The following is a 17,055-nucleotide window of genomic DNA, read 5'->3' as shown; positions in this document are numbered from 1 at the left end:
GTAGTGAGATGATTAATCAGTCCAGATGATACAAAGGAATACAAAGTTGTTTGTGATTAACCCTCCCTACAGCTCAGGAGGCGCGGGCCCTGTGCTCTAGGGCGGCCCGCCAGTGGTGAGGGACCTAAGCACTAGGCCTAGAGGGTTGGGCTTGTTATCCCACCCGGCCACCAGGAGAGCCAGGCTCCCTCGGAATACAAAGGAATTCAAATAACAACAGACCAATGGGTCCCCTCGAGGCTGATTGTGATGCTGGAAGATATCATCAGAAACACACAGTTTAGTGTAGTAAAAATAGAAAGGCATACAGATGCACTTGGGTTCAACCAGTTTTTCATACTGTTGTGAAGAACTCCCTCACTCTGTGTATATGTGTGGCTTGGGATCATCTTTCCCTGTGTGTTTATTTTGCTTGTTGGCTGGAAAGTTAATAGTTTCATTTTATGAGTAACGTTATTTGACACAAATGCAAACTTCAGTTACGTTTGAGTTAAGAGTTCTTTTGAGTTATGAGTTCTTATGAGTTACGAGTTCTTATGGAACTCGTGAGTAAAACATACAGAGTCCATACCAGTCTAGGTAACTAGTGCTGACCCCTGTGATGATAATTGATCTGGTGTGAGGATGAAGTAATAGGCAGAGCTGAAGAGAATTCTGCAGAGGAAAGAAAAGAAATGGCGTCAAGACTTGTGTGAATGATGGTGAAAACTGTTATGTATTTGGACTGTCACCTGGACAATCAGCGGTGTGATTTGGCTCAACATACAGCCTGTGTCGAGTCGTAAGAAATGAAGATGATTTGTGCTTGTGTTCCCGTAACGACCATCGCAAGAAATATGTGTGAGCCAGTGCGTGTCATGGACACTGAAAGTAAGAGTATAGATAGAGCTGTGTCCTTAATGATATCGCTAGAAATAAGAAATTCAGTCAAATGAAACGGCCAGAAATAACGATTTCTGTAAATTGAAATCCCAAAATGAATTTTCAGAAATAAGAAATTACATAGATTCAAGTCATACGAAATGATAATTACTGTAAATTGGAAACGCCATAAAGTAAGAATTTCTGTAGATGAGACTCACTAGAAACGAGAGTTTCTGTGAAAGGCTTTGGATCCAGAACGTCCTCAGTTTTAAGAGAAAATCTATCAAGCCAGACGCGCGCCTGCTTTGATGCGTCGACCTGTCTTCTCCTGTGTTTCTGCTCTTGTATTTACCCGTGTGTGTGTGTGCGTGTGTGTGTGTGTGTGTGTGTGTGTGTGTGTGTGTGTGTGTGTGTGTGTGTGTGTGTGGGGACTGCCTCAGTTCGCACGCTTGGAAGAGTCTCACAATATTTGTGTTTCGTGTCTTTGTGTGTCTTTGTTTGCCAACTTGTCAGACCATTTCATTCTAAGTGGCTGCATTCGTGATGAATATCATCGTCTTCCTTGAGGAGATCTTAAAGACAGTGTTTCTGCTTTGTTACGTTTTACAATATCAGACAACCAAGTGTGTAAATGATCACATATTGACGTACAACCTGTCCAGTACAACTCTTTATCAGATCATTTGTACACTGTATCCTTCCCTCCTCTTTTCCTTCCAGCCCTCTTTCAACATTCCCTCCACCCAGCCTGCCCTCTCTCTCTCCCTCTAACTTTCCATCAGCATTCGCTCCACCCAACCGATCTTCCATCCCAATAGTTCCCACACACACACACACACACACACACACACACACTCCTCCCGTAACGATAAAAAATTCATCTAGAAAGTTGATCAACTTGCTCCCTCCTCCTCCTCCTCCTCCTCCTCCAGTCCCTTTGGTTCAGCAGTTGTCACAGCAGCGCCACCCTCTGCTCTCCGTAAGTCTCTTGATTAATTTGTAAATTACTCTTCGCGACGTCCCTTGAATGCTCTGTGATGATTATTCATAACATATGGGGATTCTAATTCTGTTAAGATGTCAGTGATCTCTGGATACTCGAGTTTACTTTGTTGATACCTCTGGATCATATACTATTTCGTATGACAGGTATAACATTAATATTTATCTAACTGTACAAGTTCATAATCTTTTTGACTTTTTGATTTAGTGATGGTATATGGAGTACTGAGACCATTATCATGAAAGGTGTGTGATATCACTTCACAGCAGGAGTCGAGAGAAGTGTCGAACACCAATAGATCAATGTCTGTGTTGCACTGTATATTGTTCCTACTCTCGTGAATGAGTTCTTTGTCACCCTTCACGGCGCTTGGCCCGATTCCCACACTCAGCTTTTTCGTAGCTTTACTTACCATGATGCATGCATGGGCTCGCCCACTGTCGTTGCTCGCATGGGTTCGAATATCAGGCGGGACATCCGCAGTTCAGCAAACATTTCATCCCCCCCACGGGGTTGGTCGATAAATTTGGTGCCTGGTTTGCGTTAAGGTGTATAAATGAAACAAAATATAACACAGACAGAACACATACGCATTTGATCAGCCCAAGTAATGAACAACCTGCCTCAACCTCATTCTAATACTCTAACCCACTAGGCATACACCCATTAAAGACCAAACTCCCCAGACAAACACGAGTCACACTCTCCCGCTTACGCTCTGGATATCACCCATCACTGCGATATTGCAAACGCCGTTTCATCATATCCCAATACTTTTCGGTTGGGGAGGGAGAGAACAAATGTCTCGGGCGCATTGAGAAGTGTGGTAAGAGAATTCACCGTCTTCAATGGAGACAGCAGGTATGTTTGATGGTATGATAGTCCCGTCGGTGCTGTATGGATGTGAGGAATGGGCCTAAAACAAGAATGTAAAGGATAGGGTGAAAGTACTAGAAATATAGTGTTTGAGGACAATATGTGAAGTGAAGAAGGTTGATCGAATCAGAAATAATAAGGTAAGAGAGATGTGTGGTAGTAGGAGGAGTGTGTATGAGAGCTGAAGAGAGTGTGCTGGTTTGGACATATGGAGAAGATGAGTGAAGAAAGGATTACTAAGAAAGTATAACTGTCAAAAGTGGAAGGATCAGGGTAAAGGTCGACACCAAGGAGGAGGTAGAAGGATGGAGTGAAAGATGGCTTGAAGGTTCGGCAATATGAATCGGTCAGAGGAGATCTCGGAAAGGTCTACGTGGCCTGATTGTGGACAGGGGGCTCAGGTTCCAGTGCATTATACATGGAAGCTAGAGACTGGATGTGAACGAATGAGGCCAATTCCTTCGTCTCTTCTTCGCGCTACCTCGCTAACAAGGGAAATGGCGAAGACCAATGTTAAAATAATGTAGCGTCATTGAGATGGTCTTCAGAAAGGCTTTCACTTGCCCATCCCACCTGAGCTAATATACAGATAAGACATAGACAATGGGTAACAAATACATCAGAAGGTCTACGTAATCTGTCTATTAAGGAAGGTTAACTACATCGGAGGAATTCTTATGTATAGTTCGGCGGATCAGTTAGTCTCCTTTTATTTGGTTAATGTTACAGTTTTCGTGAAGCCATGGAACCCAGTCGCTCTGACAGTCTGTATTACGAATGATCAAACTTCAGTAACAGAATCAAAGCCCACCCAGACCTATGTAAACCTGACTTAACTGATCTTATCTTGCATGCTTAGGAAATGAACAAGTAACTAAAAAGAAAAATCCTTCTGTGCTTTATGTTTGACTCGAAGTCTTCATCCTGGAGATACAACTTCAATACGAAGCTACGTGAACTATGAGGCAATTTTCGATGTAAAGTCATCTCGGTGACTGAGCCAAACTCATTTTCAATATCTACTACAGTCTGACCATGTGTATTTCTTGTACATACTCATATGTACTACTCAGCAGAGGAAAGAAGGAAGCAAAAATATCTAATATTTATCTTGTAAGGACCACTATAAAAGGAGAACAAGCCACACAACAAGCAGTCCAGAAAGCAGCTTCATTTCTCTCTATTTTCTGACCATAAGTAAGTCAAGCGACTTTTCGCTAAAGTTAGCCAAGTGCCTCCTTGACAGTCTAGCATGAACTTTGGCCTCCCTAACGCCCAATTCTGTTTCCAGTCTACGAAATATCGCTCATGCTGGAACTGTTTACTGTAGTTTCGGGGGATTTCTGCAGTTGTTCATATCGTTCAGCATTCAACAGCACAATGAACCGCCTCAGAGAATGAGGATATTACAGTGATATAGAACACCTCGTAGAGAGGATGCAAGGGGCAACTCTCGCCTTTTTGTTTCGAGATGATTTTTCAACATCCAGACGAAGCTTTGTCTAGGTGTAGGGATCAAAGGCGACTGTAACCCTAAAAAGCCAATCTGTCTGTTCCACTATCTTCATATGAGTATAAATTAGTTTCTGAATAAATCTAAGAACCAGAAAGTACAAATTATGTTGCTCTCTTGTGAGCAATGTGTATATTCATCCTCAACATCCGCTTAGAAAGCTCACAAGAAGACGCGTAGAGATATTCAAGTAAGAAGGTCAAACGTGGAAAGAAAGATTGATGTTAAATCTTTTATCACAGTTGTAGATCGTGGCACAAATATTTCACCACTATGAAAGGAAACGAAACTTTATGAAACTGAAAATGTATCACCAAACTTAGATATTTTTCAAGGTTGGTTTTAGTTGTGACAGTAGCTGGCTACTCCGTTTTCTATCGGTATGAATGAATGCTAGACTCGCCTAAATGTCAGTTCGTGAGTCTATTAATAATGAGAAGAATCGATGAGTACCAGATTCACCACAGTATTTGATGCTGACCATAAGAATCATCTGATCATTAGTTGATAATCTTCACCCTGTGATTGAATACCTCAAATATGACTCATCTCGATGCTAATTAGTGAATATCTTACTCGCCAGGACGTCACTAGTGAGCATCGTACTCATCAAGACCTCACCAGTGAACATCTTATTCTCCTGAACCTTACCAGTGAATACTGTACTCACCTGGCAGATATCAGCAGCTAACACAGATTTTCCTAGACGTTCCGAAATGCGTATTGGAATCTCAGGGACATAAACCCGTGAATACCACTGAACATCGGACTCACCCACACGTTAACCAATGAATATGAGGCGCGAGAGTCGACGTCAACCGATGGGAAAATATCCCACATACTGTCATGCAAATTCCAGCGTTGAGATGGGTCCTCGTCGTGCATTGTGTTTACGAGAGCATCCGCGCCACAATATAGAACGGCACCTTGTGCCTCGGCGGAGTCCATGTCCTCGTCTGTATTCAGTGGCACGGAGGGTGCCTGGCGCTAAGTCAAGCGGCTTCTGTGTTGGCTGCAGGTGGCGGAGGCTTCCTCATGACGCGACCCGTACCATCAACGATGAAAAATGTTCCCGTTTCATTCCGCTCCCGAAGCATGTTTTTGCCGATGGAGAGATTAGAAAATAGAGGAAGACGAGAGAATTCCCAGAAGTAAAACGCACTTCAGCTGATGAATCTTCATTAAAATACTGTTGCTTATTTCACTTGCTAATGACGCTGAAAATGTAGGTTAAAAGTTGGGTTTTCTCTGTGCGAGAGGACGAGAAGTGCAGTCCCTTTTCACCGACAGTTTTCTCCTGTGTTGGAAGTTTTACCTGTGGAGACTGCGTCTGCGTGCGTCGTTCCCCTGCAATACGTCGAACCAGACTCATCTGATATTCTCCTCGGAGCGAGGTTATTCCTCGCCCTTGTAGCCCGAATGTGGACTTCAACCATCGCATCTTTTGCCACAAGGTTTTGGATATTTCTCTCCAAATGTTTATGTTCCCTGGTGACTGTGGCAGTCATGTGGGGCCGGTGTCTATCCTGGCGGTCATCACACTCGCTAAGTTTCGTATCTTGGTGACACATGTTGGGATTATGTTTGTCCTGTGAATGTAAATCTGTTGTTATGAAGTACTTATCTTCTCAGGTGTCCATTACTATGGCATGGCGTCGGTGTATCTATATTTCACTCTGTACTTTTTCTCCTGCCCTTGACTCTCTCGTACTGATTTCCATGTGTACGTTCCGTGTGATTTTCATTTTTTCGTGTGAAAAGAAATACTGATATGTTCAGAATAACTGCGACGCGAATCAGTGGTGGTAACGAGTGAGCAACCCAACAGGAAACTCACGAAACAGACAACGAAATAACGCAAAGGAAATTACCATAATCATCTGTCAACTGATGCAGGAGTGTTTACACCTTGAACCACCTCAGTCTTTGACCATATGAAGCACTAGCTTTTCTCGTTAAGAGTCTAACGTTATCTTGCAAGATGATAATCATAATCATCCAATTTACTCGGCAAAAGAAACCACCCTGCCGTTAAGATATGAATAACTATCTACAGATCGCGGAACTCCGAACTCTTACCTGTTCAACCTCTACTTCGTCAGTTTAGTGTTGTCTGCATTGTGTGTCCTCATCATACCCTGTGTGTGTAGTACATCGTTGGCAAAAAATCTATCACGAAACATTATTGATGATAAAGAGTTTATGAGGATCTTCCACCATCAATACTCAGGATGTGAGAATGATTCTCAGCTAGGGTGATCCTAGGGGTGCATGATCCTGGGTGTGCATGATCCTGGTTATGGATCATATCGAGTTCCATTGATAACATACGTGGATGATCAGGAGCATGGAGGATCTCATGTTGTCAGCCCCAAGTCACGACATCCCTGATTGTTGATATCCCTGAGCGTTGATGGCCCTCATTGTTGATGGACTTGAGTGTGGACGACAGAGTGTGGATGCTTCGGCGTGTGGATGGCCCCACCACACGGGAACTCCTGCTGCACTTCATCTCACCCTCTACCTCGGCTCAGCGTAAAATCCTGGGAATGTTCTACTTCAGCGGAGGAACTTTTCGCATTGCGAGAACAGTCGAACGTAATAAGACAGAGAGAGCAATTCTGCCTCCCTGCGGATGTGAACCACTCGCGTACCTCTCCCTGCTCTACTGTTATCCCCGGTACTTTCACCCTTTCTCTGTCCTCACCCACAACACACCCTTATCCTCTCCTCACCCCTCTCTCTTCCCCTCTCACCTGACAAGGAGGGTAATGCAGTTTTACAACCGGGGTGTCAAGGGAACATCGGGTGAAAAATGCACAACAAAAGCGACCTAAACTCTGGGGTCACATATATCCCGACCTGGGAACAAAATACAGAACAAGAACACTGAACCTTTCATAATCCATTATACTGTCAGGCACATAATGTACGAATACCTTAGGTAGTCATTTGTCGTAATCCAGAGCTTCGATGTCATCAGGTTGTCTCTTCAGTCATTTTACATCCAATGTCCTCACAGTTCCATCATATTTGTTCATTATGTTGTGGTGGTTGACCTAATTACTTAGAAGAGATAATGCTTACCTCAAGATCCGTCGAGCAGCTATCAAGCTTTACGTAGCTTTCATAAGAGCAGATGGGAAGCCTCTTCAAAGATGTTTATCTGTTTATTTTTTTGTTTTTCCGGAGCTGCTATGTTGATGTCCTAGCCTCCTAGGGTGAGGGAACGAGGAAGGCACGTCATCTTCCTTACGTCTTGTCTTTACTTAGAAGCATTTAAATATAATTGTAGACGAAGAGTTTACATCACATTTAGAGCCTTTTTGATGGTGAACTACCAGGTAAACTCCACCTCTTGTGTAAGTTATCGTGTATAACAGTGACAGTTCTTTTCTCGTTGTTACTTGGAGACGGCTGTGTGGTTCTTGTTCAAGGAGGCCATGAGTGCGTGGTGTCTGTTCTGCATGAAAACAGAATATTCCTTTATCTATCTTATCGTCGACTGTCCTGTCCTTTCTTAATTCTAAAGTTACTTTTTATTTTTCTCTTTTTTGTCAATTCCTTTCTCTATGTCCGTCTCTTTTATCTCTGTCTTTCTCTCTCTCCCTCCCCCAGTGTTCCTACTTAATCTCGACTCCCACTCCTGCCTCACCGCGGCCCACACCCCACACACTGAGGGCTACGTCCGTCCAGCTGAGCGATGATGGTGATAACTTGTGAAGTGACGTCAGTTCCTGTGGGCGTCCCCGTGAAAGGTATCCTGCAGGACTTTGGTGCTTTACAGTGTCGTCCCCAAATGGTCATGTTGACCATTTACCAGGTTGCAATAGTCCCACATACACACGAAAATAGATTATGGTTCAGATATTTATCGTTTTGCCGAAATTCCATTGTGGTCCCCGTTTTCTGTAAAGGTGAATTTTTAACCTGGGAATGTTTGTTGTGTGTGTGTGTGTGTGTGTGTGTGTGTGTGTGTGTGTATGTGTGTGTGCGTGTGTGTGTGTGTTGGGCGGCTCGGGTGACGCTGCGGAATCAATGCGACGGTGTTGAAAATTCATTGTTTGTGTGTGTGTGTTTAGGTGTTTATGTGAGAGTATTTAGTGATGATGCCCGTAACGTGTAGCTGTCATTCCAGATGGGATCGAATGTGAGCAATATCATTACGGTTGTGTTTATCGTCCGGTGGTGATGGTGATATCATGATTGCAGGGTTGTGACTGTGCGACCTGCTGATGCCGCTGTTGCTTCTGATTTTGTTGTTTTGTCGACAATAAATGGAAGAAGGACGGTCAGATTTTTTTTTGGCTCTGTTTACATTATTCTTTTCCTTTTCTCTTTCAGTCCTCCACCAAATTTGTGGAGGCCAGGCCTCCCTCACGTGCCCCGAGATACATCACAGCGAGATTTAGTTTGTTAATTAAGGAGCTCATAGATTCCCTCCTGACAGGGACGGCGTGTATATATATGGGAGCAGCTGGCCCACAAGCACGCTGGATGCTTGAGATCTCTAACACCTTCCAGTGTGTTAGAATGAGGCTGGGTGGTGAGTATGATCCAGCCAGACTGGTAGTATGATTCAGCCAGGCTGGTAGTGTGATCCAGCCAGGCTGGTAGTGTGGTCCAGTCAGGTGGTAGTGTGATTCAGTCAGGCTGGTAGTGTGATCCAGCCAGACTGGGAGTGTGGTCCAGCCAGACTGGGAGTGTGGTCAGTCAGGTGGTAGTGTGATCCAGCTAGGCTGGTAATGTGATCCAGCCAGGCTGGTAGTGTGATCCAGATAGGTTCAGGGTGAGATCATGCGCATGGCGGGAGGGTGGCAATTGAGGTGCAGGTGAGCAGTCGAATCGTACATCAGAATGTGAGATATGGAGTGGCGTCGTCAGGAGTTGCAATACTTCACTGGTGTCAGATGACGAGGAGGATGGCGGGGTAGTGGCTGCCTGTGTCTCAGACGCTGGCTCAAAGCCAAGCCTGCCCGCAGGATCAGGAGAAAACTTGGCAGGGAGGAAAGTCTACCCCTCTCCGTATCTGACCCGTGACCCGTCTTTTGGGGGGACTTTTCCGCCTTTCCTTCCTTACGTCGTACTCGAAGATACGGAGGGGAAGTTTGTATCACCATCCTCGGGGACTAATGGATCTTGCTTAATGTCAGAGGCTGGGCTAAGCCAGCAAGTAGACGCTGGCTCATGCAGCTCAAAGTTGTGGGCAGTATGTCAGGATTTGAATATGGGATCAGGAAGGAATCCACAAGACTAGGGAGCCGTCGGGTGGACGGGGAAAATGGGAAGATTGTATGTCTGTTGCGGTAGAGGGAGACGGGGTAGCCATCAGATGGATGTGGGGATATGGAAGACAATATGATTGTTCAGGGTGGAATCATCAAATGGATTGGGGGTATGGGGAAGACAGTGTGATTGTTTGCAATAATAGCTCTTGTTGTCAGGGTCAGTGATGTTATCTGCTCGCACTGGTTACATTAAAGCTGTTGGTGTTCGGTCGTTTCTATATCTATAAAGTGGATAGTTTACAATCCAGTCTGGGTCTTAGGTAGACAATGATACATCCTTATTAGTGTGTGTGTGTGTGTGTGTGTGTGTGTGTGTGTGTGTGTGTGTGTGTAGTAGTTCCACGCAACAGATCGGTTTCTTCAGTTAATTCTATAACTTTTCTATCAATGGCAAAGACTTTTTTTCACTTAAATGAAAAGAAAAGACTTACTGTTGACGACCATGCATAATCTGCATACATCAGTCAGTCATTTATTCAGAGATCATCTCTTTTTTCAAATGTTTTCCTCTACGAACCTTCTGTAAATGTCACTGATTCCGACATCCTGGTCTAGTTATGATCATTTAATTTCGTGATATTTGAAATGTTATATAAAAAGATTAACTTACTGACAAATGGAAGAACTTGAATCTAATACATTACACAAAGAGATTCACAGGAAATGTCACAAGCAACGGTACGTATAATGCCGTGGTATTTCACGTTCCTGGTCCCGACTTCCTCTATAGATTCAAGCTTCTAGGAGATCATTGAAAAGCAACTGATGATGCGTTAGATTCAACCCACGGCGCTCTTCTCCTCATGCAGGAGTACCTCCAGCTGCTTTTGATCCGAGGAACGCATCTGGTAAACGTTGCGACAGCGTAAACACAAGGGATCTTCCACCACCAAGACTAATTCATTTTCATTGAAGTTTCAAATGTCGTCAGAGAGCAAAATGTCATAGAAGATGGACCGTGAGATGCTCTTCGTTATTTGAGGCGGCTAATGAAAGTGTGTGTGTGTGTGTGTGTGTGTGTGTGTGTGTGTATGTGGGGCGGGGGGGGGGGTATAAACTACCCACTGCGCATTCATAATCACTCCTTTCTAGCGCAGTGCTAAGTGGTTGACGGAAGATATTTCAGAAAGGCATTGCTAAAATTCTAATAGACACTTGGCCAATGTACGTATGAACACATCAACAAATCACTTGAAAAAATGGTTCACTGATTCGTATGCATTATTTCGCTACGATGAAGCAGAAACCTGGTCGAATTCTGTCATGCTAGAAGGTGTTTTCTACCTGTATCTCTTCCTGAGTTTCACTCGTTTCCCTGTGTTCATTTCCGAAGTATCACAACTCACACCTGCAATAACATAAGCATGTTGAGCATGATCAACATTGCAAAGTTTGCTTCCAAAAAACTTAGGGGTGTTCACAGGTGAGGTAATCATCTCTTTCGTGAATAACTACTTCACATCTATAAGCTTTCAGGGCTGCACCTACGACTCGAATTTTGTTACTGTTTTCTATAGTTTCTCTGTGGACACTAGCTACACGAGGATTAACCGTTATGATGGCACCTCCTACTTCCTTCGAACAGTGAAGCGTAGAGCTCAGCTCCTACTTTCATCCTCTCCTCCTCCTGTAACAAATCTGCTGCCTTTAAGTGTCGTGTCTACGAACACCTGAGGAGCCCTGATTAATATCTTCATTCATTTTCTTAACCTATTTTTCTGTCACCCTACATGGCCATGACTGGGGACATATGTCACCCGGGCCGTATCGGTCACCATAAAAAAAAGAAAGAAATCAATTGACAAATATTGTTGTCGAGCAATTACTTTTTTCTCACCCTTTCTTAGTCTGTCTTTTTATACGTCCCTCTGTTTGCCTGTCACTCTCTCTCTCTCTCTCTCTCTCTCTCTCTCTCTAATAGGCAGTAGGTGCTAGATAGCCATCGACCAGGGAGGCGTATCACCGGTACTACCCGTCTGGTTATCAGGATAGTCAGTGACAGCTGCGCGCGCAGTGAGCGAGCAAGCGGTTCATTGGCTAACAAGTACCACTTCTTTAGCCAAGGTGGCTGTCCTTCCTTCCTACCCGACCTACAGTTGAGCTTCTGGCTTTCAATCAACAAACACATGATGACTATACCACACACACACAACGTCCCGCAACACGTAAATCACACGACTCATTCTTCGTAACTCTATACATTCCTGCAGTACGCACTACGCTTACCGACAAAATCTCTTCATAAGCACTCGTAAGTCGTGGCTTTTTCTTATAAAGTGGTTAGAGGAGAAGATGTGGGACGGGAGGGGCGGTTTCAAATGGGAGAGGAGTTTGAAGTGTGTACAGATATTTGGCTCAATAAGCTTAATAGAAAAATCAAGAGAGCAGCGTAACCTGTACTGGAATAATGCGATCAAATCCCTCACACAGAAATATAGTGGCCCAAAAGCATTCTAGCAAGGAGCCAGAATTATGATTGAATCCCACAGGTAACATTAAATATCTGAGAGTTAACTAACACAAAATCGATAATGATGAAGGTATGGCCACAGAATTCATAAATACATGGAAAACGATGTTTTATAAAAGTGCGCATTCTTATGCACTTTGTTCGTACACACACACACACACACACACACACAACACATTGCCCTTGCCAGCACCCACCTTAAATCAGAGCAAAATCAAAAGTTGCACAAAGTCTTGAGTGAGGGAAGGTAAACAATGTTTTCCTTCGGTCGGGTCACACACAAAGTTCTCTCAGACTGTGATGTTTACCTCCTCCCTCGTCGCCGTCCGTCTGTTATGTAGGAGGATCTAACGGTGACTCGACCGCCGGCCAGCATTCCCTGAATATCTGCTTGACCTAGCGTGTATCAGTCACGTATTAATTAAACCTTACAGAAAGTGTGTGTGTGTGTGTGTGTGTGTGTGTGATGGGTCTTCCTCGGGCGAGCGTGCGCTCGTGAGCCGGTGCGCCTCCAAGAGTGGTGGCCAGACGACGTCCTCGTCTCGTTAGGGTCCGAGTTGCACACATTCCCCAGATTAGCCGAAGCAATTTCAGGTGTTTTGTTTATCCTCGGCCGTTTCAGCGGAGGGTTACTGCTGCACTCTGGCTATTCCGGGCCAAGATTCCTGGGCGTTATGCCCCAAGTGAAAACTCAAAATTTAATTAGTTTATACTTAGCAGCGCTGGAGAACAGTTATTTGCCCCCGTGATACGAATGCATTTCATGGTATGGAAAAATGATGCAAATTATGCACGTAAATGATTATTTTTTTTTCTAGAGTTGCACATCCCATCCAGGACGGTAGGTGACTGGGAGCGTAATTGTGCTGGAGATCTGCCAGGAGACCAGCTACGAGACCTGCCAGGAGACTTGCCAAGAAACCATATAAGGAGACCTGCCAGGATGCCATGAAGGAGGCCATCCAAGAGAACTGTCAGGAGACCTGCCAGGAGGATCTCCAGGCGACCTACCACTTGTCAGGAGACCAGCCAAGAGACATACTAGGAGGCCACCAGGAGATCTATTAGGAAACCTGTCAGAAGACCAACCAGAAGACCTGCCAGGAAAGCTGCCAGGAAGTATGTCGACTTGCCTGGAGGGAGACCACTCAGAAGACCCACCAGTAAATTTACTAAGAAACCTACCAGGACACCATAGGGTAGCCATGCCAGGAGGCACCGAGGAGACCAACCAGGAGGCCAGGCAGGAGACGTGCTAGGTGGCCAGCTAGGAGGGACGTCGATGGCTGGACGTGACTGGATCAGCTGCAGCGGTAGCCACCGTCACATGAAAAAAAAAAATCCCTTACATCTGGAAAGGATTTCACTCTCTCCAGGGGCGTCACACTAAAGGGCGTCACACGAGGTGGAGTCATAAACGGCAAGGGACACCAGGATCTCACGGTACAGGTAAATGCGCCTCGACTCCACTCCTTCGGATTCATCGGGTTCTTCATATTTCACAAGGACTCACAACGGTAACTATTCGACAGTACTGACTAATATCAATCGAGTAAAGCTATTCATTAGAGCTTTTCGAGACTGGCATAAGACAATTTAGAAACTGCTAACGTGCTACATTTATCATTTTCGAGGATTGAGAGGGTCTCAGAATGAGAATCTGATGTGGTCTTCGCTGTCTCCTGCAGGTTGATTTCCCATGTGTCTTGAGTACTGATGACTATAGAAGTGGTCAGGAACCGAGCAGTGTGATTGCCAATGTTTCTGCCTCATCCTCCCCAGGATATAGCTGATGATGTAGGTCAATAGAAATGTTGATTAACCAGATACCAGATAATGGCGTAAGATTTAACATAAATTCATAGAAGACGGTATATTCAGGTCACCAGTACATGTGTGTGAAGTATTACTAGATGATTGGCAGTAAAGTTCACCGGATGAGAGTGTGAGTTGACAGAGGAGGCTGAAGCTATGTATTCCATCATCACAAAAATATTAGCAAAAGTCAGCTTCTTTGCGACATTCTCGGAATTCGAGGAAAGTAAACATAAAAAACAAAAAGTTTGCGACGCTTCAGAGTTTTAACATCGTATAAACTCTCATGTGATACACACACACACACACACACACACACACACACACACACACACACAAACACATACGCACATGCATACAGAATACGTAAATCTAAAAATTTGTCAGAGAATGTTCAAGTGATGGGGCCCGTCTTACGTAAAACTGCCTCCCCGTACAGTACGAATGGGTAATTACACTCATCCGCGATTAAGACTGAAAAAAAAAAAAGAAAAACGCAGGTGTTTACATCCTGAAAATATCTTTTATGTAAACGAAAGACCAGACGAGGATCGAGTTTTGTATATGTTCATCAGAATAATTGCGTCCTGCGAGTAAATGACACAAACACCAACGAAACATGACGGTGGAGAACGAGGCATATTAGCGTTATCCAAACATTATTCACGACATTGATAATTTAATGGTTTGAATTAACCTTATTTTGATAACGCCCTAATGTTTTTGGATTCGGTTATGATAATATAGTGCAATTACCTCCCGCCATTGTGGTGTATAACAGAGTTATATGAATTCAATTAAGAGCAATACCAGCGATGCGGGTGGATCATGGCTATGCAAGCCCCCACCCAATGCGTTCCTCATGCGCCTGTATTGGCCTCACCAGCGACAACCAGAGCCTCATTATATCACTCACGTGCACCTTCAACAGAAAACGTAACGAGGACCCATCGGTCGTACCTACGTATTTCCGGAAGTGTTACGCCTGATTTTTACGCCACCCGTTTTCCCTCGTGGTGGCAGTCCTTTCCCGGCTGGACAACTGGGGACTGGGGTCCTAGTCTGGGAACTGGGGACTGAGGCTGAGGAAATAGTGGAGCACCAGTAAGGGTTTGAGGGGGGTGGAGGTGGGAGGTGTGGTAGGGAGTGTTGGCGATGGTGAGATTGAGCAGCGACGACGGGAGTGTGAAGAGGAGGAGTGGTGGTGGCGGGGGTGGGTGGGTGGGTGGGGTTACATGGGATCTTGAAGGATGGGGGAGAAGCCAAGGGGTCCTCAGAGGAACCCTGCTCATCTACCATTATATACAACCCTGGCATAAAACAACACACATCATCACTACACACATACTCCCGAGTAAAAAAACCGATACACATTGCCATTACACACACACACACGCACATACTGGAAATAACCCAACATACATCATCACTATACACACTCTTTATCATAAGATACATCATCACCACAACACACACCTTTTGATATATTTGGGCTCCAAAAATATATCAACAAGCCACTCGTACACATTAAGAAAACTTCCCCAAACATCATTAAACTTCACAACTCTCTTGCTTCTCCCACTTTACCTTCACACTCTAACCTCTTCTCTTCTCCTATAACCCGTTTCCCTCTCTTGTAACAACCCGACAAAGAAAAATAAAAGAAAATAGTGGAATTGATAATGGTGCACCTTGTGGCGATTGTCACTTGGATGTATTACCGAGGCGCTGTGAAGGGTTTTGCTTTTTTATATCCGTGACGTCATCCACACGTGACCAGGAACTTGTTTATGCTCGTGATGTTCATCAGTGCATTGCCAGCGAATTCTTAAGGGACGTGACATCACCAGTGCATTGCTGGGGAGTATGATTCCCACAGCACCTGGCCAAGTATGGCTCATACATCGCCTGGGTAACATAAGGCGCCGCGCCTCCTGCAGCCTGACTCTTCAATTTCCTCGCAAAAATTTAAACCTCTTCTTTCTGACGTCTTCATCATTACCTGCTTACACTTTTCGCGCGCACCTGTCCTTCCCTGTGTGTGTGTGAGTGTGTGTGTGTGTGTGTATATATATATATATATATATATATATATATATATACATATGTAAAATACTTTGTCGCTGTCTCCCGCGTTAGCGAGGTAGCGCAAGGAAACAGACGAAAGAATGGCTCAACCCAACCACATACACATGTATATACATACACGTCCACACATGCACATATACATACATATGCATCTCAACGTATACATATATATACACACACAGACATATACATATATACACATGTACATAATTCATACTGTCTGCCCTTATTCATTCTCGTCGCCACCCCACCACACATGAAATGACAACCCCCTCCCACCGCATGTGCGCGAGGTAGCGCTATGAAAAGACAACAAAGGCCACATATCAACACCAGGATCATTTTCTTGAAGAGTTCCTCAGGCTAGAAGCCTTAGACTCCTTATCCAGGGGTTGCTGCAGCTTTAAGACACCGAAACCACAGCTCCTTATCCACATCCAGGCTCCACAGCTTTCCATGGGTTTACCTTGGACGCTTCACATGATCTGGTTATCAGCGAATTATATATATATATATATATATATATATATATATATATATATATAATTCGCTGATAACCAAGAGGATAAATGTAACACGTTTCATTTTTCCTCATGGTTGTCATGAGATAACCACGCGCATCAGTGTGACCGACTGTAATATATATAAACTGCAGAAGCTGGTGACTGAGTTTGGTAAAGTGTGTGAAAGAAGAAAGTTAAGAGTAAATGTGAATAAGAGCAAGGTAATTAGGTACAGCAGGGTTGAGGGTCAAGTCAATTGGGAGGTAAGTTTGAATGGAGAAAAACTGGAGGAAGTAAAGTGTTTTAGATACCTGGGAGTGGATCTGGCAGCGGATGGAACCATGGAAGCGGAAGCGGATCATAGGGTGGGGGAGGGGGCGAAAATCCTGGGAGCCTTGAAGAATGTGTGGAAGTCGAGAACATTATCTCGGAAAGCAAAAATGGGTATGTTTGAAGGAATAGTGGTTCCAACAATGTTGTATGGTTGCGAGGCGTGGGCTATGGATAGAGTTGTGCGCAGGAGGATGGATGTGCTGGAAATGAGATGTTTGAGGACAATGTGTGGTGTGAGGTGGTTTGATCGAGTAAGTAACGTAAGGGTAAGAGAGATGTGTGGAAATAAAAAGAGCGTGGTT

Source organism: Panulirus ornatus, chromosome 9 (assembly GCF_036320965.1).
Source record: "Panulirus ornatus isolate Po-2019 chromosome 9, ASM3632096v1, whole genome shotgun sequence".
Classification (NCBI taxonomy): Eukaryota; Metazoa; Arthropoda; class Malacostraca; order Decapoda; family Palinuridae; genus Panulirus; species Panulirus ornatus.
The sequence above is the reverse complement of the archived record's forward strand: the minus strand, read 5'-3'. Positions refer to the sequence as shown.